This window comes from Calliphora vicina, chromosome 3 (genome assembly GCF_958450345.1).
Source record: "Calliphora vicina chromosome 3, idCalVici1.1, whole genome shotgun sequence".
NCBI classification, from domain to species: domain Eukaryota; kingdom Metazoa; phylum Arthropoda; class Insecta; order Diptera; family Calliphoridae; genus Calliphora; species Calliphora vicina.
This window is the reverse complement of record NC_088782.1, coordinates 15,147,668-15,173,410: the sequence shown is the minus strand read 5'-3', so window position 1 is coordinate 15,173,410 and position 25,743 is coordinate 15,147,668. Positions and strand designations below refer to the sequence as shown.

Genomic DNA, 25,743 nt, shown 5'->3' with positions numbered 1-25,743 from the left:
AATGAAAAATTTGAGTATTGCTGTAACTTATGTGGAAAATTATGTCTATAAAAGTATTTTCTAAGCAACATTTGGCGTAAAACAGTATTTTCGAATGAAAATAATGTAAGATTTAAATTTTAATACTTTTTGTACATTTTTTTGCTAACAAGTTTTCCATCCCTGTTATGTGGTGTGTAGGAAAATATGTATGTAAAGCCTACTTTTAGGTGTTTACATTAATTTTCTTGCATTTGTTTGAACATTGCAAATAATTGATTTTAAAAATGTCAAGAACTTTTAAACTATTGTAGCGATCTATTTAAATGTTAAAGAGAAGTTAGGCTTTCAGAATAATGTTTTGAAATATATTAAATTTAAGGTTTAGTGGAAAAAACAACTAGTGAACATGAACACTTTTTTAATTAGTATAATAAATTATAATGTTAAAATAAGGTTTAAAATGTCTAAAATATTAATGGATTTATTGTTTTTATAACCTGCATATAATTTTTGACACAAATATATAAATTTTGGGTCTATGTAGCGCCACTTTTGTTTTTTTTTAAGTTCTTTGCCAACAATTCTCTAAAAGCTTATCTCCTCCTCTATTAATATTCTTAGTTTTGCACACATCACTTGTATAGTTTACAAGGTTTATGTTTATTACCATTTACTTAACAATTGCCAAAAATTTGGCCTGCTAAAATTGTCATCCACTGTCCTTGCCCCAAAAATATGCACATATTTATGCATGTATTACACATTTTTACCGTTCCCTAATGTTGTGAAACTATTATTTAACATATTAAATTTAAGTTGACTTTCAAAAAATTCCTCTCAAAACTAAACTTTTTACAAATTGTAATTTTTTGCATACTATTTGTAACATTTAACATTTTAACATACTTAATGATCACAAACTAAAAAAAAAAAAACTAAAATACAATTGAAATCTAATGAGTTGGAAAAAGTGTCAAGTAATGTGGAATAAAAAAGAAATGACAACAAGAAAAACATACAATAAAAATACAGAGGAGAGCGGTACAATAAATGCAAAAACATTGTAATTATAAGTTTTTTTTTGTGTGTGTAAAACACACATATTCATATAAACAACACTAAGAAATAGATACATACAAACAAACATAATTATGCATATATGGCTGTATCTGTTACCCTACATGTTTCTGTACAGGTATTTCTGTAGTACAATCATTATAAACGGAAATATTTTGCAAAACAAAAAATTTCAGAAAAAAAACGCAACAGTGTATAAGAATCAAAAATTAAATGAGAAAGAGAAAAACTGAATGAAAAAAAAAATAAACTAGATGGATGGACTTTAATACACTCGGCATGCAATAAATGTTAAAAGAAGCAACAAAAAAATGTAAATGGAAAAATGCCATGGCAACAAACACTTAATGAACATACAACAACAGCAACAATACTTGCATAAACACACACACACATACACCACTATATAAATGCAAGTACTAAAACTCACACACTTACACACACCAAACACAGAGAGCCATGCAAATTGTTAAGAGACTTTACAGTGCCGCTGGTAAAAACAGCAGCAAAACAAACTAGGTTTTAGATTTTTTGAATTATAAGGACACTTTGATGCCTTATGTCTCTTAAGGATTTCAAATCCATCACTAAGTTTGTGTCATTGCACTATGGGAGGATTTTTGTTATACTTTTTGTTTGAATCTCATAACTTAAACTCTTCTTTTTTTATCAAAAGTACCAAATTACTAACGCGACCCACCCCTTTGATACTTTCAACAAATTCTGAAAATATTGATGTCCGTTTTTGCCCTCTTAATTTTGTTTTCTATTCATTTTTTGGATTTGAAAGCTCATTAAAAATTGTGTAAGGCAGGGGTTCTCAAAATCGTTATATAGACAAAAGTGTTTGCTTTCCGATGATATAATTCTTTTTTCCAAAATCGCGTTTTAATTTTTTTTTAATTTCCGCATTGTCACGATGTTAACAAATATGTTTCTATTTCGGGACAACCTTAGATTTATTATTGGTTTATGACTTAAAAATGCTGGATTTTTTCAAATGTTTAGCTTTAATTTTTAAGCATTTGTATATAATAAATTTATTCAAAGTATTGGCCACTGTTAGCTATGACCTTTTCCCATCTTTCTGGCAATACATGGATTCCGAGCAAAAGAACTGCTCATCTTTTGAGGCCAAGAACGAATTAAGCCAATATGGGACATTCTGTTTTGAAGTGAAGCGCATCGCAGAGAGAGCTTCGATCGAAACAAATAGTAGTCGTTCGGGGCAAGGTCTGAACTAAAAGGCGGATGAGGCAAAACTTAATAACCACTTCTTTCTAAATAGTTTTTAACAGGTATTGCAACATGTGGCCTAGCGTTGTAATAATGGAATATTACATTTCATGTCTGGCCGCACATACTGGGCGTTTTTCGTCCAATTCTCGCTTCAAACGAATCAGTTGTGTTCGGTACAAGTTCCTGGCCAGATTTCAACATTATAGATAGGAGCCATTTGTTCTCACCAAATACAGAGCATTACCTTAGCGACATGGATATTTGGCTATGGTGTCGATTCGGCTGGTTGGCCGGGTTTTACATAAGCTTTTGGTTATCGTATTGGATTCATTTTTCGTCGCAAGTAATGATTCGGTGTAATTTCGGATATTCAAACTCGTATTTCAAGGTCTCTCGTCCAATTTCCCTGCTTTTGGATGAATGATGCTGCTTGCAAACGTTTTGGAATTGCTACTTGAATAGCTCCCAATGATTTTACAAGCTCTTGTTGAGTTTGACAACAATCTTCATGGAATAATAAGTCCAATTCTCTTTTCTTCAAACTTTTTAGGCTAGTCTGGGTGATTTTTGTCTTCAGTGTCAAAATCACCACTTTTAAACCGCACAAACCATCTCTCGCACGTTGAAACCGATGGAAGGTATTCAGCACAAGCTTTGGTGAGCAATCGGTGTGCTTCACTGGCACTTTTTTTTTCCAAATTAAAGAAGTAAAGTCAAACTTCCAGCATATGCCGCTTGGTTGGTACAAAATTCGACATTTTCGAAGCAAAAAAAAAACTTAGTTGTTTACACTATAATGTTCAATAACTAAGTGAGAATAAATGACAGATATGTACAGTTCAAAATAACATATGAGTTATTAAAAACAATAACCGCGTTTAAAAGATGCGCCATCCCGCATCCCGTAAATCACGCAATTTTTAAGTCATACACCCAACAAGTATGAGAGTTATTTTCGGCTGTACCAAATCTTGTATAGCCTTCACCAAACTAAACTTTAAAAAAAATATTTTTGGTAAACAATTTTTATACCCTTCACCATAAGTGGCAAGGGTATATATAAGTTTGTCATTCCGTTTGTAATTTCCACATTTTTCATTTGCGACCCCATAAAGTTATGGATCGTTATAGATAGCGGAATCGATATAGCCATGTCCGTCTGTCCGTCTGTGTGTTGAACTCAACTTTCCGAAGCCCCCAAATAACTTACATACACGATTCATATATCAATATCTCCGAAATTCTTCCGGCTCGGTCGCTATTTAAAATCGAGAAAATCGGTCCACAAATGGCAGAGATATAAGGAAAAAACTAGGACAACCTCGATTTTTGACCTATTTTTGACCTATATCTGCATTACTAAGAGGTAGTTTCTGGGATAAAGATAATCTACATTCATCGCTTAAACCTAGATTAAACTAAAAATTGTGTTTCTCACTTATTGTTTTGTTACTATATAATCTAGGTTTAACTGAGCATCATTGATGAGTTAAACCTAAGTATAAAATGCTAAAGCACAAACAGATGAAAAATAAAATAAACAATTCAGCACAGCAGCTCTTTGTTTTGATTTGCTTTATTAACATAAATATAATTTTTAATATACATTTTATATACTTTAATGTTACTTTTTCTTTTACAAAGTAAAAATTTACAAAAAAAGTTATGTACGCGGTTGCTTTTTCTTATAAAATTTAAAGTGTTGCCATATTTATATAAACAAATTTGAGGAATAAACATGTGATTTGACTCAAAAGTATGACAATGCTGACAAAGTTAATCTATTAGTGAGAAACACAATCATTGGTTAAATCCCGGCAAAATATGCTTCAGGTTTAATATAACAGCGTGTTAAGCTGAGTTTAACTGACAAGTAAGAAACTAGCTCTAAGTCATTAATAAGACAATATGGATATCTAATGATAGATATTTCACAGACCTTTGCAACGTGAATATAAGATCATAGTAAGTTGGACATACAATGGATCAAAATCGGAAAAAAATATTTTTTATTTTTTTGTCATGAATTCTTTTTCCAAAAAAATTAATTAAAGAAATTTAAAAAAAAAAATTTTGAAAAAACGTTTTTTAAAAAAAATTAAAAAACAATTTGTAAAAAAAAAAATTTAAAAAATATTTTTAAGTATAATTTGGTGAAGGGTATATAAGATTCGGCACAGCCGAATATAGTTCTCTTACTTTTTTAAAATTTTTTCAACATTTTTTTTCCAAATTTTTAAGATTTTTTTTTTATTTATTAGTGGAAAACATTATTGTCAAAAAAAATTCGGCAAAGGACTTTGAAATATCATTAGATATCCATATTGTCTATATTATTGACATAATAATCCAGATATAGACCAAAAATAGAGTTGTCCTGGTTTTTTTCATGTATCGATTTTAAATAGCAACCGAACCGGGTCTATTAAAGATATATTTATGTATGAATCATATACATATGTAAGTTATTTGGGAGCTTCGGAAAGTTGATTTCAACATACAGACGGAAAGACGACTCCGCTATCTATATAGATCAAAAATTTACATATACATATACTTTGAGGGGTCGCAGATGAAAAATATTGAAACTATAAACGGAGTGACAAACTTATATATACCCTTGCCACTCATAAAAATATTAAAGAATTAAGAATTTGTAAACGAGGCGTTCGTTTCCAAAAAAATTTAATTAAAATAGTCTACATTTCATGCAGCTTATAGAATCTGAACAACCTATTTTATTTCTCACAACTGTTTGCATAAACAATTGTAAAAACTAAAGTATAAAGCGCAAGGAAAAAGGATAAACACAAAGGAAATACAACAACAAAATAACTAAACAAGTCAATAAGGAAGGAAATATAATAGAATTTAATTCACACACACTCTCTTGCACCAACAAAGCAAAAACTTCAAAATCAACAAAAACAAAATAAACAACACAAAGAAAAAAACTAACAAATACCAGCAAAAAAATAAAAATAAACAAAATTACAGCAAACAAAAAAAAAAAAAAAGACAACAACATAAACAAAGAAGAATATACAAAACAACAAAGAGAAAACATGAATAACTGGCGACTACTAAATAAGAAATAAATCACAAACAAACATTGCAACAACATAAAACTGAAAAGAAAAACATGATTGAAAACAAATCACAAGAAAAATAAAAACATTTTCCGGTTCGTCATTTTACATGCTCGCAAATATTTAAAACAATCAAATTATAGCAAATACATGCAAAAAGAGCAAAGGAAAATGAGAGAGCGCAAAAAAATCAAACTCTTTATTATAGTTCTTCCAAAAGAGTTTTCACTAAAACTATGAGCATGTGCATTAAATTTGAAGAGGAAGATACAATTGCAAAGAGTAAACCACAATAAATGACGTTTATATACAATACTTTGTTATAGCAAAATCTTCAAAATGTTCAAATAAACTAAAAAATATACCGCACAATAAAAACTCTCCCACAGATGCTCTTACACACACACACACCTGTCTCGTAGTATACACATTCCTTTATAAAGTTTAAACAAATCATCATACATAAATTATCCTTAAACATACGTATGTATTCTGCAAGGAATGTAGAGAGAGAGAGCAAGAGCAAGTGAGAGACAGTAAGAATTGGAAAACAACGGTTAAATAAAACAAAACAACATAATGATGCTTCAGTATATGTATGTGTGTGTATATCAAAATTAATGACGTTGCATTAGATAACAACAACAAATACAATAACAGTAATAAAAACCATAACAACAAAAACTTATGCAAAATGACGATGGTGCTGATTTTGTTGTTTTTGTTAATGACAACATTTTTGTTATTTTTTTATTTTTTTGGAATAATATGAAAATTAAAAGAAAACATGTGAAGAAAACAAAACATATTCTGACAAAAAAAATAGAAGAAAACAACAACAATTATGTACCTGAAAATTGTTTTTGTTATTTTTCTTTCAAAACAAGGTAAATAAGGCGTAAGCATTAGCATTATATTTTATAGTTTTATAGCCAAAGCACTATGATGCATAGCCCTGCAGTTCATTAAATTAGGGGTTTTAGGACCTGAATCTGAATTTTCTAATTTTTATATGAAAAGCACTCAAAAACTATTTGAGAACTGAGTCATTTCAATACAATAATTTTGAAATTATTTTCCGGACGTGTTTCAGAATCAGGCCCTTAATTTATACTGCAAAATGTTGTCCTTTTGATGGTCTCTTCTCCGAATGAGCATTTCCACGGTCTAGAACGCGACATTCTCTTGAAGTGAGCATTTCTGTGGTCTAGAACGCGACATTCGTACGCCTTTGAAGTGGAAAAAATACGTAATATCTTAACAAATTTAGTTTTCTTATTTCCAATTTTCAATAGCATTTCAATAGCACTATGTTTAATGCAAAATCGTTTTCAATATATTCGGAGTTCTATTTTTTATTGAAAACGCGATAAAATTAGAATCGTTTTTGACTGCATTTGGTGGGAACAAAAGAGTCCTATCTATTATGAGCTGTTAAAATCTGACCAGACCATTACAGGGAACCTGTACCGAATGCAAGTGATTCGTATTGACCGGAAAACTCACAGAATATACGGCCAGACATGAAACCGTAATATTCCATCATGACAAAGCTCGGACACATGTTGCAATACCTGTTAAAAGGTATTTTTAGAATGAAGTGATTGGAAAGTTTTGCTTCAACCGCTTTATAGACCAGACCGTGCTCCGTCTGACTACTATTTGTTTCGATCGATGCAGAACAGAGTAACCGATATTGACTTAATTCGTTCTTGGCCTCAAAATATGAGCAGTTCTTTTGGCTCTGAATCCATATGTTGCCAGAAATATGGGAAAATTGCATAGCTAACAATGGTCAATACTTTGAATGTATTTATATTGTACAAATGTTTCAGAACAAAAGCTAAAAATTTGAAGAAATCCTTAATTTTTAAGTCATACACCCACTAGTAATACAGTTAGTGTAGGGTTTCCAATTGACACTTTTCAAACTGCTGGGTTGTATGTATAAAATGCATATTTGTTGGAAAAACATGTCCTGATGCGTCATGCTTATATCTCTAATACGAGCGTAAACTCAAAAGATATTTTAAACTACAATTTTAAACTATACAACTCGTTCTTTGAAATTCTAAATTGATTTTTCTATATTTGTATGTTAGTGTAAAACATTCTCACTTCCAAACTATAAAAGCATCATTAATTAAATTTCTTCAGAAAGTTTGCAAGTGTCTTAGGTAGTTTGGTATTAAAAATCAGCAAAATCTGTCCATTTAAAAATAAATTGTAAAATAAATTCTGATACAACCTCAAATCAATTTCAGTTTTTTCAAAGAAAACTATTTCTAATGAGTTTGTTGTTGTAAAATCAGCATTACTTAAATGTTGTACTATAATTAAAAGGACTTTTCCCATTGACCTCGTATATGTCTACAAAGTAACACTGAAACATTGAAAATTAGACAGGATCATTAAGGTGGTCCGTGTAGGGATTCTACCAAGCAAAACGAAAGTTTAATTAGGATAAGATTAAGATAACATTTATCAAATTATTTGTCCTGACAGTACCTGAAAATGACCTTTGATTTGATTTTTGACCTTTGATTTGGGGTTTCAACGCTTAGAGCTGGGACAATTATTTTAAGAAATTGTGACTTAAAATTAAGTTTTTTGTATGACTTTTTTGGCCCACCCTAATGCACTTACATGCCATGTATGTATGTGCAGCAGTTAAAATGTTTTGTATTGTATGAAAATATTTTGTATGTTCGTGTTTCTTTAGTTTTTCTTTGTAAAAAAACACAGATTTTACCGCAGTATGGAGCAGCGTGGGTTTTACAAATTTAATTTTAGTGAAAATACACTGAGGATCACAATAATAGCAATACGTAACTAGTTTCCTAGATTCAGTTAAACTTGAAAGAGCAATCTCATTCGAAATTTTCTAACAAGCAAAAAGATTCTTTAAGAATTGCAAACAAATAGTAAAAAAGTAGCTATTTAATTTATTAAATATTTTATAGATATTTGAAAATGGTCCATAATCTATTATACAATGATATATAATATTTCGAAGTTATCTTTTACTCAGAAAAAAATACTTCATTTCCAAACGAACTGGACAAAAAGTTCTACATTTATTAAGGTTTAAATTAATCTTAGTTAATTTTTTTATATGTTTTCTTTTACATATTTCTTCTTTTGATTAAAATTTCTTTCTAATTAATATATTGTTTTCCTACACTTTAAATTAAAAAAAAAACCAAAAATATAAAAACCATACAATTTTTGGTTGCATGTGAAAGAGATTTGGGGGGAGAACACGTTAAATTGTTACACCAGCAGGGCCGGAAACTCAAAAGAATTTCGTACAGGAACAAAAGCAGAACAAGGAAAATGCCAGCAATACTTAATATCGTCACCTAAAATGCAAAATAACGTAACATCACTTTTCATAAGTTTATAGGAGAAGCAAAAAACGATATAAAATGAAAACTACTTGAGATATTGAAACCAAATTTTCAAATCTGAATTACAATGACTCTAGAAATATATTTTATGAAAAAAAACTAATTTTTTCAAAGCACACTCTAAGATATGTGGCTACGTTTTTTTGAATTGTTATTTTCTGAAACAAAAAAACGTATCATCAATATAAATTTTTATGAAAAAATAAAAACTTAAATAAAAATATTTTTTTTATTTTAAATAAAAGCAGTTTATATATACTTTTTTAATTTTATTATGTTTTTTTTTATTTTTATTTTCTTCATTAAATTTTCATTAAGACTGCAAAAAATATTCAATTGCAACAAATTTATTAAAATAAAATTAGGATACTACCTACAATAAGGTAAAAACGATTTATTAATTAATTACTCAAGTGTATACGTTATTTTGTTCAAGAAAATCATATACTTGATGATACTTTAGTTTCAATTTTGGTTATAACTTGGTTATTTTTGATAGTAAAAGTTTAAAATTTTATACACATATGTAATATGATGTAGGAAATCGTAATCAATAATAAAATCAATTTCGAATTTTTTGATGATACGTTGTTTTGTATTTTAGGTGACGATATAAAATAAATTTTAATAAAAGTGCATTAAAGAATGTAAATTCCTTAATTAAAGTTATATGAAAAACCAATAAGAGAGCTATATTCGGCTGTGACGAATTTTATATACCCTTTACCAAATTATACTTTAAAATAAAATTTTTAAATATTTTTAGGTAAACAAAATTAAATTTTTTTTTTTTAATTTATTTTAAAAAATTTTTTCTCAAATTTTTTTTTTTAAATTTTTAAAAAATTTTTTTTTTTTATTTTTTAAATTTATTGAAAAGAAAATTCTGACAAAAAATAGTTTTGGTGAAAAAAAAATTCGGTTTAAAAAATATATATATATTGCAATGGACTTTGAAAATTCTATCATTGGATATTCATATTGTCTATATTAATGCCTTAGTAATCCAGATATAGATCAAGAATAGGGCAAAAATCGGGATTGTCCCGGTTTTATCCTTATATCAGCCATTTGTTGTCCTATTAACGCGATTTTAAATAGCAACTGAGCCGGACGAATTACCGATATATTGATATATCAATCATGTTTGTAAGTTATTTGGGGGCTACGGAAAGTCGATTTCAACATACAGACAGACATGGCTATATCGACTTCGATATCTATAACGATCCAGAATAGACAAACTTAAATATACCCTTGCCACTCATGGTAAATAAAAATAGATCCAAAATCGAGATAGTGGTGGTATTGTTTTTAATGAATACAAATTTTGTTGGTGGAAAAATAAAATTTGGGTTACAAAAATGCAGGATTTACAAAAGATGGCGTATCCTATGAACGAGGCTTTCGTTTTTAATAACTTATATGTCATTTTGAAGGGTACATATCTGCCATTTATTCTCACTTAGTTATTGAACATTATAGTGCAAAAAACTAAGTTTTTATATATAAGTTTGTCATTCCGTTTGTAATTTCTACATTTTTCATTTCCGACCCTATAAAGTATATACATATATTCTGGATCCTTATAGATAGCGGAGTCGATTAAGCCATGTCCGTCTGTCTGTCTGTTGAAATCAATTTTCTGAAGACCCCAGATATCTTCGGGATCCAAATCTTCAATAATTCTGTTAGACATGCTTTCGAGAAGTTTGCTATTTAAAATCAGCAAAATCGGTATATAAATAACGGAGATATGAGAAAAAAAAAACCGGGACAACCTCGATTTTTTACCTATTTTTATCTATATCTGGATTACTAAGTCATTAATATAGACAATATGGATATCTAATGATAGATATTTCAAAGTCCATTGCAACGATGTAGATAAAGCTTTACAGTGGGTCAAAATCGGGAAAATTATTTTTTAACCCGAATACTTTTTTCATCAAAAATTTTTTTTTTCATAAATATTTTTTGCAAAAAAAAAAAAATTAAAAAACAATTTAAAAAAAAAAATAAATTTTGTTTACCTAAAAATATTTAAAAAAAATTATTTTAAAGTATAATTTGGTGAAGGGTATATAAGATTCGGCACAGCCGAATATAGCTCTCTTACTTGTTTTTATTCAAAAATGTCAAATTTTGTGCCAACCAAGCGTCATATGCGGAAAGTTTAGCATTAGATTATGGTGAATGTGTTTCATAGGTTTCAGCGTGCGAGAGATGGTTTGTGCGGTTCAGCAGTGGTGATTTTGACACAGAAGACAAAGATCGTCCAGGCCAGCCAAAAAGGTTTGAAGACCAATGACCATGGAGACGTTACACCATGAAGATTGTTGTCAAACTCAACAAGAGCTTGCAAAATCATTGCGACCTACTCAATCAGCAATTGCAAAACGTTTAGGAGCAGCTGGATTCTAATCATAACTTGCGATGAAAAATGGATTCATTACGACAACCCGAAGCGTAAGAGATCGTATGTGAAGCCCGGCCAACCAAAAGGATCCTATCTATTATGAGTAGCTGAAATCTAGCCAGTCCATCACAGGGAACCTGTGTCGAATGCAACTGATTCGTTTGAAATGAGCATTGGCCGAAATCCCCAGGAATATGCGGCCAGACATGAAACTATAATTAACATTTTTATTGTACAAATGTTTCAAAATAAAACCTAAACATTTTAAAAAATCCCGCATTTTTAAGTCAGACATCCAATAATCGGTCTAGGCCATATTGTTAAGAAATTATTATTTTGAATTTAAGTCTTTAATGGCTGCTTGCAACATTCACCATGTTTATAAACATAAAACTTCTACTTATAAACAATGTTGATAGCACGATATTATTAACATTGTTTATTTTATAAGTATGATAACATTAAATGTGAAGTAGCTTTAAAAGCTCTAGTATCATCATGTGGAAGTAGAACATTCGAGATTTTTGCGTTAGATTATTCATGAGACTTCTAGAAGATGGCGCTGTGTATATAAATAGCAACAGCTAGTAGTGAGTATATCGTAGGCGATATTATAGTTAACATCAACTGCATTACCAGTATATTTTTGTAAATTATAAAGTGTGGGTATTACAGGAAAAAACTATTCAGAAAGTGACTATTTAAATTGTTTTGTAAATTTAAATAAATAAAGAGTTGTCACAATTTTTAAACTACTGATCGCTTTTATTTTCAATTAAAATAATCCGGTTTAATTAAAGGAATTAAGCCACTGTTTTTAAAAACAATTGGTCAATTCACAAGGTCTCTTATCAGTCATATTATCATAATGTCCTAATATATCACGACTCGGCAGCTCGGCTTAACCGACTCTTAGGCATTCGGCGCAGGTTGGTTACGATGACACAATAAACATAGCATTATATTAGTATTATTTTAGGACATTTTTTGCTCGAAAAACAATAAAAACCATTGTGAAATATTAGTACATTATGACAATATGACATGATAAGAGACCTTGTGAATTGACCAAATATGTTTATACTTTATGGGTTTGCAAATTAAAAATGTAAACGGAATGATAAACACCCTTACCTTACCACTCATGGTAAATGCTATAATTACGAAAATTTTCTTAAAGAAACTTAACAGAAATTATAAATGGATTTATTTGTTAGAGAGGAACGATTGTTAAATAAAATAAGGAAAAAGGTCACAGTGTTTTTTTAATTTACAAATCCATAAAATAATTTAAAATAATGCTGATCTCAAGCAAACCTAAATAAACAAGTGTTTAAACAATTTTATTACATTTTTAGTTACTCATAGTAAAAAAAAAACTTCTCCATTTAATAAACTTTTACAACACTCTTTCAAACCTTTTCACACACACGCACACAATATTTATTTTTACACAAAATTTATCTTAACAAATAGAGTGGTATATTAGGCTGAATACTATGCATAGTAGTCAGCTGATTCATTAACAAAAGTGAAAAATATGTATTTTATGGAGAATTATTAAGAAATATCCCAAAAACACATTCTATATATCTTGGAAATATAGAGTATCTTATTATTTTTTATAAGATACTCTATATTTCCAAGATATATAGAATCTGATGTCAAAGGAAACTATACCAAAAACTAAGATCCTACTAAAAAGACAGAATATTCTGTATGGAAATCTGGGAACTTATATTTCAATTGAAAACATTGCACAAATAAGGCCACCCTAATTTATATTTCAAAAACTAAATATATAAGATATATACAATTTTTCTCATATTTAAACAAATTTTACAACAGAAAACCCTCATATCTACCTCAAGCCTGAAACTATGCTTTAAAATGGAAAAAATAAAAATATATTTCATAACGAAATACAGCTGAGAGTGAGATAACATAAAAAAGAATGGAAAAAAATGTGAAAATATAAATAAAACACAACAACTTGTAAAGAGATTTAAATAAATTTCTGTTAACAAGCCACAGACAACAAGAAAGAAAGCAAAAAAACCAAACAACTAACAAAAATATAAATAAAATACAAAAAGATGATTGTAATAGAAAATCTAAAACAAAACCACTGACACTGTTCAGCTCAGCACAGCAGCCACTATCTTTAGCTACTAAACTAAACTAAACATAATACTCATATTGCAGGATTTTTTTTTCTATTATTTTATTTAAAAATACAATTTGATTACAGTTAGAATAAAGTTCAGGGATTAAGTTGATGGTAAGTAAACGCATTGTAAGCCAGATAATAGACTCGGGCGTTAGAAATGAGTTAGATGTTAGTGGTAAATAGATAAAAATAGCACAAGGAAGAAAGCTAGAATATGGAAAGAACCACAAGTTGGAAGCAAGAAACTTAACTACATATGGTGGTTTTATGAAGATGTTAAGTTTTATTTAAGATATTAACTTTAAATTATGCAAAGGAATGGAAATATTAAAAGCAAATCCTTAAAGTAGGCAACAACAAATGCTGGATTTTGAATAGATTTGAATATGCTACATTTACGATAAAATTATATGCTTAATTATTTTTAAAGGGATTTTAATATAAATAATCTACACCACTGACAATTCTTATACATCCAATTCTCATTCCAGCTTGCCTTCCTTGAAAGGTCTCCTTAAAAGACCTTGTAAAAGATCAGATACACATTTCAACCTGCCTTCTTTCAGTAAGGAAGCAAGAAGATGTTGATAATGCTATTCAGAAATCGTTTCAAATCTGTTAAAATCATCCCATCTACCTTATTCAAAAAACTGTTATCTGTGAACGTATATTTTGAAATAAGATTACAAGACACTTATTATTTTATAATACCCACCGGAATTAGTAATAAACAGGGGGCGGATTTTTATGTATTTGTAAATAAAATTATCCCCCTAAAAATGCTTTATTAAACGATGAAAATCACCAAACATCCCACTTGATCACGGCTGTCGATAATGAAATCACCATCGAAGTTTTCTCATTAATTTCTCGGGTAAAACATTCGAAAGCGACAAGAGAATGTGCTCCTAGAGCACACCTGTCGCTTTTTTTGTTGTAAAACGAACCTTCGAGAAATTTTGAAGCATAGATAATTTCTCCAACATTTTTGTTTCGAAATTTTAACGAAAAAATTTAATGGAAATTTTCTCGAACATTTTTATTTCGAAAGTTCTTCATTTTAGTGAATAATCTTTATTTTCGAGACTCAGGTCGGGTGGGATAACGAGTATTATTTTATTTTATTGTTTTTATCGTTTTAGTAACTACTTAATTTCTTGCCTATTTTAAGGCGAATAATTTGATTTGCAAATGCATGAAAGAACTCCCCTAGCAATAAACGTTTCACCACAATATTACTATTCTGAACTAGATGCAAATCTGATTTGATCTTTGTAAATTTCAGTGGGATTAATCCCTAAAGTAAAGTAGGTGTTAAAAGTATTGTTACGTTTTAATCTTTTCAAAACGTTGGTTTATTTTCTTTAAACAAACCGGATACTTTTTATTGCAAATAAAAGCCGCAGAAATACAGACACTTTATAATGTACACGAATTCACTTGAAAAATACAGCACACTTTAAGGCACTCAGTTGATGTTTATTCGAATAGCGCCTCTGATGAACTGACTAACGACTGCAACCTCTGCTACTATTTATAACACTGCCATCTGCACTCTAGATTGTTCTTTAACTGTCAAAGCTCGTATATTTGAAGCCTAGAGCTTTCGAATACACACGACATCTCAGGTGAACTTTCTACAATGTTCTTTAACTGCCAAAACTCGAATATTCGAATTAGAATATACGAGTCGCAGCAAACATTCAGCGTTGCCATACTTACGATCAATGATCAACTCAAAGCTTTTATTTAATGTTAATAACGCCCACAGATATGTTATAGTTTGACAGGCACTGCTTTCAAATAGCATTATGCAACTCAAAATCAGCCGTTAAAATCGTTATATTTGAATTCAAGTACAATTTCGTAACAGTATCATAAAATTATATTTAAATTTATTACTTTTAATTTTATTACAAAATTCTCATGGTTACCTATTATTGGGAGTTTGAGTTTGCAATGGTATCCTGAGTTCTTGGGGCTGCTAAATAAGGTCTTTTAATCCTTATTTTTAACGCAGGCATTATCTTAACAAAACTGCTAATAACATTTTTTGTACTCCCTAAAGTATGCAACGAAAATCCTGAAGTGTTTCAGTTTCACTAACAAACTGCTGATAAGTAATCAATAATAAAATTAGCTCTTAAGAACATCGGTTATTATTATATTTATGTGAAACTCAAAGAAATACGATGTCAAATACGATTTTCAATAAATTTTTAATTTTTTCAAAAAGAAATTCTTTTTTAGACAATATTGAACTGAAATATGACACCATGTCTTTAAATTTAAGACTAAATTAAATACTTACAATGAATTTATTTGCATATAGGAGACAATAAATACAAATAAAGGAAAACTTACCTAAAAATAGAAAGAAAAGAAAATTATATTAAAATATTAGTTTTTAAAGAGAAAGAGTAAAATTATACGGTTTATAGCAGGTAAATAATCGATCAAGTTCAACCTCTGTGGTCTGTGCTAACGTTTTTTTTTTAAATGTTTGAAAAACTCATAAAGAGCAATGTTCCAGACATTAAGTTTATATTCATTTATTTGACATATTGATAATAAAATATACAAGATATATTAAACTTTTCAAAAGTTTACAAGCAATTTTAAAAACATAAAAAATTATAAAATTTTTATCTCAAAATATGACCTTTTAACAATTGAAGGACATATAAGGGCAATTCCATATCATCGTACGTGACATTTGTAAGCCTATAGATTGGAATAGAATTTGCAAAAATAAGAGTATCTGAAAAATAATTTGATTTTTATGTTCCATTCAGAGTTTACTATATTTTAAAATAATAAAAAGTTATTTCGAAATATTGTTGTCCAAAATATAGAGCGAAATAAAGGTATATCGTACGAGACATAAAACGGAACTCATTTTGAGGTAAATGTAGAAATATGCGAAAATATTCGAATCGTGAGAGGCGTTATGTTTTCTTTTAATTTCTTACACTAAACGAAATATTTTTTCTTTACAATCCAACATATTTAAATAAAAACAATCTTTGGATGATTTTATAATAAATAAAATTTAATATCGTACGTGACATACCGTACGTGACAGATTTTGCTCTTATATTAAAACAATATATATTCTGTAAATATATGTATACAAAAAGTAAAAAAGTGAATAGAAAATATACATTCGTTTTCAATAAATAATTTGACAATAGCAAAAAAACAATCAAAAGTTTCAAGGGTTTTTGTGTTTTCAGTCGTGGTAGCGATTCTCGTGGTATTGCCCATATATAATACGAAACACAGGGTGGCTGATGAATGTTCTTACATTAAGAAATTTATATAAAAATTCCTTGACAATATTTTCCCTATTCCCTGTTCCACTATTCTAAATAAAATCTGCTCGGAAAATCTTCCTATTTCCCTTTCCCATTATTCTTAACAAAATTATATCATTTGCACGTGTCGTTAAACGTTATATACTTCCATGATGATTCGGCAAAACAAACTGAATCAAAGACAACAAATTCGACAGATGCAGCAAAACAATCGCCCCGGCCAGCCAAAAAAGTTTGAAGACCAAGAATTGGAGGCATTATTCCATGAAGATTGTTGTCAAATTCAACAAGAATTTGCAAAATAATTGGGAGCTACTCAATTAGGAATTACAAAACATTTGCGAGCAGGAGGATTCATCCAAAAGCAGGAAAATTGAGTACCATACGAATTGAAGCCGAGAGACTTTGAAAGTTGATATTGCATGCCGAAATGATGTTTCAACGCTATAAAAGAAAATCATTTTTGCAACGAATCATTACTTGCGATTACAAATGGATCCATTACGATAACCCGAAGCGTAAGAGATCGTATGTGAAACCCGGCCAACCAGCCGAATCGATAACAAAGCCAAATATCCATGGCGCACAGTGGTATGAGAAAAAAAGAAGAGGGAAATAAATCTGTAACTTCTAAACCCTTAATTCGATTTGAATGAAATTTCACATGCTCAAAGGGGAAGTGTTGTCGAGTTTAAGTTTTGAATCTGGGCCTCATGAACCCACCAGGAGCTGGGCCAAGGGTCCCCAAAGTAGGACACCTCAGGTATGGTCAATTTTAAAAATGATATTATTTCTTCGTTTGTGTTCCGATTTCAAAAAAATTACATATATAGAATCTTCTCATTGAGCACTACATAAAACCTCGTCAATTATCTCTTATAGCTTAGGAGATATTCGCATTTGAAAATTAAATTTTCAACATTTTTACCCACCCTACTCCAGTTTTTTGATGACCGCGGTTCCAAATATTTACCGATTTTTTCCATTTTTCTTTCATAGGATTAACAACAGATGTATATATCAAATAAAGGAAGAATTGTTTACAAACCATGACTGAGTCCAAAGTTACAACCATTTGAATTAAAAAAAATTAAAAAAGGCGATTTTTCGCAATTTTTTTGAGAAAAAAGTAGTTTTATTCTTTTTCAGTTATCTAAAAAATTTCTAAGAGGATGTATAATGAATTTATACTTTTTGAAAAGTTAAATTAACGTCAAATATTTTAAATGAAAAAAAAATTATAATTTTTGATACCCAGGGGACCAAGTGCATTCAAAATACGCATTCTGATACAGGTGTTATATGGGGAGTAGGGTCGATTATTGAACGATCCTCATAAAACGTTGGTAGAATGATCTAGGTTCATATACAAATTGTTTGTGTAAAATTTCATCAAGATATTAATTATTAAAAGACAATTATGAATGTCTAAGTCATTTTCTGAGATGGACTAGGGACAAATGTTGCCCGATCGCCAGAACTAATTCGTGCAAAGTTTTATCAGGATTGCCACACAATCAAAACATTTATGACTGATCAAACAGTACTCCAGGGAAACATTGTTATCGTGTTTTCAACAGACAGACAGACGTACGGACATAGGTAGATCGTCGTAGAATCTTATGAGGATCATCGTTCGACAAAATATTTTAATGTGTTACAAACGGACTGACAAAATCAATATACGCCCCATCTTTTTTGATAGTTGGTATAACAAATTATAACATTTATTTTACTTGTTCATTTAAGCCTAAAAATATGCTTTAAAATTTGACAATATGAAAAATTACACAAATATGTGTAAGGTTTTTGTGGAGGTTTTAATTTTTTATATGTTTAAAACAAATTTCTGGTGTTATTTATGTTAAAAGCTGAAATAACAAAAACGTACCTTTAAAACAAGCACAACCCATGATGTATCCCATCATCAGCGTAAAGTTTGTTTAAAGCTCAACCTTGATGCCAATGAATGGAAAGAGGAGGAGGAGCTAGAGGAGAGCGTTGTAACGATGTAAGAAGGAAAGTAAATGGTTGAGTTGCTTGGTTATTGTTACTCAGAATTACTTGGTTTTTTTTATATGTATTTCCACTTAATGTCTATTTACTGCTGCTGTATTGTTTTCCTTATTTTTTCTTTGTTGTTGTTTTGGGTAGTAGTAGTAGTAGTGGTAGTCAGTGTATGAGTAAGTGTACAAGTATAGGTGTTAATGTAAGTGTAATGTGTAGGCATAGGGCAACAGGCAGTCATAAATATTCGTGCATGTTTGTTTGTTTGTTTCTTAGTTAGGTTGTTTTGTGGCTGAGGTTCTTTAAAACACATACATAGCTAAATGTAAATAATGTATGTTGTAGGCTTAAGTAAATAGAAAACGGAAAACAAAACAACTTTCTTTCTAACTAAAGAAGAAGTCGTTTAAATGCACACTCTGTAAGTTGGTTACAGGACACGTTAGGTTGTTTTAGTTTGTGAACTATAGGCTGGAAAATTTGATTTTCAATGTTGCTCTCTGTATTGAAAACAGAAAAATCAATGTCAAACAAAACTAATGATGTTGTTGCATGAGCTGCTGCTGTTCTGGTTAATGATGTTGCAAAACATTTGAAAGGCTTCCATTTATTTTGTTGTTGATTTAATAAATAATTTTATTAATAATAATGTTTGTTGCATTATTACTTTTATTTATTAAATGTAGAGTAATTTCATTTTTAGTTATTATAAATCACTTGGCTTCATATTTGATTTTATTATATTTTAAACAAATAGCTTTCATTAGCAGCTTTGGGAAAAGGAATTTTTTTTTAATTTTTTTAACTTTGCAAAGGCTTTTTTATATATTCTTTTGTATATTATATTAAATTAAATTATTATTGCTTATATTAATTTATAATAATAAATTGGCTTTATTTGTTTGTTGGGTTTCTGTGGTATTTTGATAAAATTATTAGGTTTTTATTATTTATGATTTTTGTTTATTAAACTTTTATTAATACGTATTAAACTATTTTCCTTTTTTTTTTTTTGTTATCACATTTCTGGTTTGTTTTATATTTTACCTTTTATTTTTGGTATTTCTAAAGATATTGGTTTAATGAAAGGGCAAAATTTGTGCGGGAATTATTTGCTGGTTTAGTTTGTTTCTCTTATCAATACGATTTTTTGATTGGTTTTATTATATTTTTTTAACTTTTTTGTTTATTTATTAAATAATTTGGTGTTATTTTGTTTTAAATCGCTTAAGTATCACTTAATACTGTAAAAAAATATTAAAATTTGTTAAACTTTTTCACAATATTTATGATTGTTTTTATCAGATTGTATCATGTGTGTGTCTAGCTTTGCAAAGTGGGGCAGAATCAATTTTTTTTGGAAACCTTGATGTATTTCCTATTTACCCCCAAAGTATTTTCCCAGCCCAAAAGAAGTATGTGGAAAAAATTCTAAAAAATACCATTTCTGGGATTTTCGCCCCAATTTTTAGGAATTGCGGCATTCCCTTTGACCTTTTGACAAGTTTTTTTCAAGACCTAGCGCTTTCCAAAAATATAAAAATCTTTGAAAACGAATGGGAAACAAAAAAAAATGGCACGTGTTTTTAAAAATTTTACATGTCAAAGGTACCCTACTTTGAGCCCCCATAGCGCTGCTCCTGCATCATTTGTAGGGTCCATTTAAATAACTTAATTTCGAATACTCCTTGTCTAAACCAAAATTTACAAATTAAACAATAACAATGCTTTTAACTTGCTAATTAGAACACCAACAAAAAAACTATTGCATACCTTTTGGCTGTCCATTAACCTAAGGTAATTATTAAAGCATACTTTTGCTAAAAGAAATTCCTAATAAAATTCGTATACAATAATATTAAACATTTGCAAAAATGCAATAAATATTGTGTTAGCTTAGTTTTAGAAGTAAAATGTAAAATGTCAAAGTATTTACTTTGCTGTTTAATAGTAAAATCATGTTTATATTCCTTTTATATCAAAAACATGTGGCATACTTTGGGGATTTATGTAAAGGAATTAATATTTTATTGGATTACTAAAAACTATTTAGTTTTTGTACAACTGATATATTTTTTTTTAGTAATTTAAATACAAATTCTAGTATATTTCTAATTTTCTATACTCTTTGTCATTTGTTACACCCACGTCAAATTTTATACCGACCGGACCATTATTAAAAAAAAAAATGTTTGTTTCTACCCCACTGTGCTCTGGTTAGGTTTTTTTCAATAGACTTAGGTTTTTGACTTTGAGGTCCACTGTGATTTGTGTCTAATTCGCATAGACCTTGCGACTATAGAAAATCCCACAAGAAAAAGTCTAAACGGGACAAATCACACGATTTCGGTGGTTAATTCGACAGATAAACGTTCAACAATATGGCCCCAATCAACTGTCAAAGTTCGGAAGACCCTTTAGAATACATGTGTATATCACTCATTTGCCATGTTTTCATGTTAATGTTCGTGACGACAATTCCTACTGATACCGCAAAATAATGGAAATTTTCTTTTAAAAATAACCTATTCTGTTAACTTAAACAATTGGTTTGTAAAAATATTCTGTTGCTTGCACTAATTTGTTACACATGCCTTTTACAGCACAAGTGACCAATACTCGTGTGCTGGTTGCCTTTAATTTTAACATATTTACATTTTATCTTTGCACCAACCCTCATACTGTCAGTTTGTTTGCCTGTTATGACATGTCATCATTGTAGATGGACAAATGTTTGTTTCTGTTTCTGGATTTTTTTTACAATTGTTTTAAGTTCTTTTTTCCTCTATACAATACATATTTTCATTTTATGATGATGATTTATTTCATTTGCTGTTATAGTTGTCATGGTTTGATATTTCAAACTAATTGATTTTAATTTATTTTTATATTGAAGATGACATTTTTGTTTTTTTCTTTTATGTTATTTAAATTAAAAGGTAAATAAAACAGTTTTATTAAAAGGAAAATTTAAGTTGTTAGGGCTTTGTGCTAAATAATAATATTTAAAACAATTTCTAAATATTTTCAGAAAATCAATAATAATGTAAGAAAGTCTTGTAATAGCATTAAGTAATGCTTCCTGTATGCATCATATTTTTAAATTAAATAAATGTCTAAAAGTAGGCAATCTTTTAGACATTTATTAAATTTGATTTTGTATAAAATACTTTTGTTTCTCAACTCAAACCAAAAATGCAAAATTACAATAAAGAACTCTGCTCTAATTTATTTATCTAGTATGTGCTACTTGCTTTTCCACAACTTAAACAACTTTCATATCAAATGTCAAGAGCATTTAACTGTTTGCTAAATGCTAGAACAAAATCCAAAGCCTACCTAAAAGGCGTCACATTTTCAAACATAAATATTTAATATAAATCTATGTTTTTTTTATAAATATTTAGTAGGGACATAAATACTGGACAACCCATTATAATATGGTTTATGACAGGTAACCTCAATAGCGTTAGTCTCTAACGGAAATTCCAAATTTCACCATGGAGTGCTCAACTAATGAGAACCGTATCGCAGCCTAGAAGAATTGTTATCGATAACAAAGTTTTCTATGAAAATTGTCATCGATAACAAACTTTTCTGTGGAAATTTTTATCGATAACAAAGTTTTCTATCGAAATTGTTATCGATAAGACAATTTTCTATAAGAATTGCTATCGATAACAACGTTTTCTATGGAAATTGTTATCGATAACAAAGTTTCTATGAAAATTGTTATCGATAACAAAGTTTTCTATGAAACTTGTTATCGATAACAAAGTTTTCTATGAAAATTGTTATCGATAACAAAGTTTTCTATGAAAATTGTCAACGATAACAAAGTTTTCTATGAAAATTGTCAACGATAACAAACTTTTCTATGAAAATTGTTATCGATTACAAAGTTTTCTATGGAAAATGTTATCGATAACACAATTATCTATAAGAATTGCTATCGATAACAAAGTTTTCTATGAAAATAGTTATCGATAACAAAGTTTTCTATGAAAATTGTTATCGATAACAAAGTTTTCTATGAAAATTGTTATCGATAACAAAGTTTTCTATGAAAATTGTTATCGATAACAAAGTTTTCTATGAAAATTGTTATCGATAACAAAGTTTTCTATGAAAATTGTTATCGATAACAAAGTTTTCTATGAAAATTGTTATCGATAACAAAGTTTTCTATCGAAATTGTTATCGATAACACAATTTTCTATAAGAATTGCTATCGATAACACAATTTTCTATAAGAATTGCTATCGATAACACAATTTTCTATAAGAATTGCTATCGATAACACAATTTTCTATAAGAATTGCTATCGATAACAACGTTTTCTATGAAAATTGTTATCGATAACAAAGTTTTCTGTGAAAATTGTTATCGGTAACAAAGTTGTCTGTGAAAATTGCTATCGATAACAATGTTTTCTATGAAAATTGTTATCGATAACAAAGTTTTCTATGAAACTTGTTATCGATAACAAAGTTTTCTATGAAACTTGTTATCGATAACAAAGTTTTCTATGAAACTTGTTATCGATAACAAAGTTTTCTATGAAACTTGTTATCGATAACAAAGTTTTCTATGAAACTTGTTATCGATAACAAAGTTTTCTATGAAACTTGTTATCGATAACAAAGTTTTCTATGAAACTTGTTATCGATAACAAAGTTTTCTATGAAAATTGTTATCGATAACAATGTTTTCTATAAAAATTGTTATCAATAACACAATTTTCTATAATGACAACGTCTTCTATAAAAATTATTATCGATAACAAAGTTTTCTATAAGAATTGTTAGAAAAAGTTTTGGAACATTCATATTCACAAAAAACCTTTAAATAGGTCTTGGACAAATATATAAATTACTGGTAAAAACCTTGAAGGATTAAAAGTAAATATTTCTTGTTTAACTATAATTGACATTAAATCTTTAAAAAGGTATGCCAATTAAAACAAAATTCACAAATTAAACAACAACAATGCTTTTACCTTGCTAATTAGAACACCAACAAAAAAAAACTATTGCATACCTTTTGGCTGTCCATTAACCTAAGGTAATTAAAGCATACTTTTGCTAAAAGAAATTCCAAAAGATTCTTATACAACAATATTAAACTTTTGCAAAAATGCAATAAATATTGTGTTGGCTTAGTTTTAGAAGTGAAATGTAAAATGTCAAAGTATTTACTTTGCTGTTTAATAGTAAAATCATGTTTATATTCCTTTTATATCAAAAACATGTGGCATACTTTGGGGATTTATGCAAAAGAGTTATTGGATTACTAAAAAACTAACAGCATCAATTAATTTAGTAAAAGATAGTACGTATACTTAATAAAAAGCAATGAAAAATAAAAACATTCCTCATACGCCAGAGTATGTTATTATTTATATAATAAAAATTATCATACATCATGTCCTAGGGAGTCCTAGGGCAGTAACTTGTTTCATTTAAAACTAATAAAGGGGAAAAATACATAACTTAAGTGATAATTATTTGAAAAACAATCAATTTTAGGATTTAAAATTCATAAAAACTAAATTCTTATTTCAAATGCTCTAATTTTATCTGCCTAATAATTCTATTATATTTAGGTGAACTTTAATTTCATATATGTAGCCAAAAAATACTTTAGATAATAAAACCCATCAACCTAAGGTAAGCGGAAAAAACTTAATCTCTTATAAAATAATCATCTGATAAAGAGTATCATTGATATGATTAATATGACGCATAATAAAAAAAAAACATACCAAACACACACATTTGCTTAATCTCTCCAGCAACTGGGAATAAACAAAAATAAGTGTAAATACCAGCCATAAAACTATGAAAATGTCAACGAAATTTATTATTAAGTTTCAACAAAATGTTTCTAATTGCTTTAAATTGTTTTTCCATAAAAATTTCCTCTTTGATTAAACTATTTTAAGAAATTTGCTTAATAATTAACAAAAAAAATGATGACAAACCAGCACCAAATTGCACCCTGACTGCAGCTGTTGCCACCTGTATTTTTCAATGGCTGTCAACGGCAGACACATAGACTTTCGCTTGGCAAATGAAAGACAAATTAAACATGAAGAACTTTTTAAATAGACAATCACTTTTAAAACACATTGTCATAGAAATTAAAATTAATTTCTTAGTTTTTGAGTTCATTATAAATTAATTTAGTAAGCTAAATTTACAAATGCACGCAATATTTTTAATAAATTTAAATGCAAATTATATTTTTATTTAGTATTTATATTTGGTGTGCATTCTAAAATAAAAATTTATTTTATATCTTGTTTAATTAAATAAACAAAATATTTTCTTTACAAAACCCAAACAAATTTATAAAAAACTATTGTACTACTATCTATCCACACACTGTTTCTATTGTTTAGGTATGTTAAGACTTCATTGTTGTCTGTCATTTTAAAAATAATCCTCAAAGCATGCAACAATTCTTTTTATTTCACTTGAAAAACCTTAAAGTATGCAATTAAATCATAGCTTAAGGCTTTAAAGTACACACACGTGAGTTAGAAAATATTTATTTATTCTTGCAAGAGATTTTTCATCAGACAAAGCTGAGATTTATTCGTTTCTTTGTCTGACAACAAAATTTTATTAAATTATTTAAATATAAATTTTCAAAATAACACAAATTGTGAACGATTATGATATTTTAACAGCAATTTGTATTAAAATTTATAATGCAATAACAGTTTACATAAATAATACAGTTTTAAAGAAATTTTTAATGATACCTAACTTTTTTTTAAGAAATTCGATAGCACAATTTCATAAGGAAATTTGATAACAAAGTTTTCTATGAAAATTGTTGTCGATAATAGTTTTTTTTTTATAAAAATTTGTATCGATAACAAAGTTTTTTATGAAAATTTGTATCGATAACAAAGTTTTCTATAAAATTTGTATCGATAACAAAGTTTTCAATGAAAATTGTTATCGATAACAAAGTTTTCAATGAAAATTGTTATCGATAACAAAGTTTTCAATGAAAATTGTTA

General features: G+C 28.6%; 1 protein-coding gene and 1 long non-coding RNA gene across 5 annotated transcripts in view; both read right to left on the bottom strand.

Moving 5' to 3' along the window:
* The window catches only part of LOC135954412 (myb-like protein Q), a 402,184-nt gene that overhangs the window by 260,331 nt on the left and 116,110 nt on the right, over positions 1 to 25,743 (bottom strand). The gene's annotated exons all lie outside the window — the stretch shown is intronic.
* LOC135954415 (uncharacterized) overlaps positions 18,589 to 25,743 on the bottom strand; it is a 33,742-nt gene continuing 26,587 nt past the window's right edge. Inside the window, exon 2 of the long non-coding RNA XR_010576257.1 lies at positions 18,589 to 19,954. This is a non-coding gene — a long non-coding RNA (uncharacterized LOC135954415). The remainder of the gene's footprint in view (positions 19,955 to 25,743) is intronic.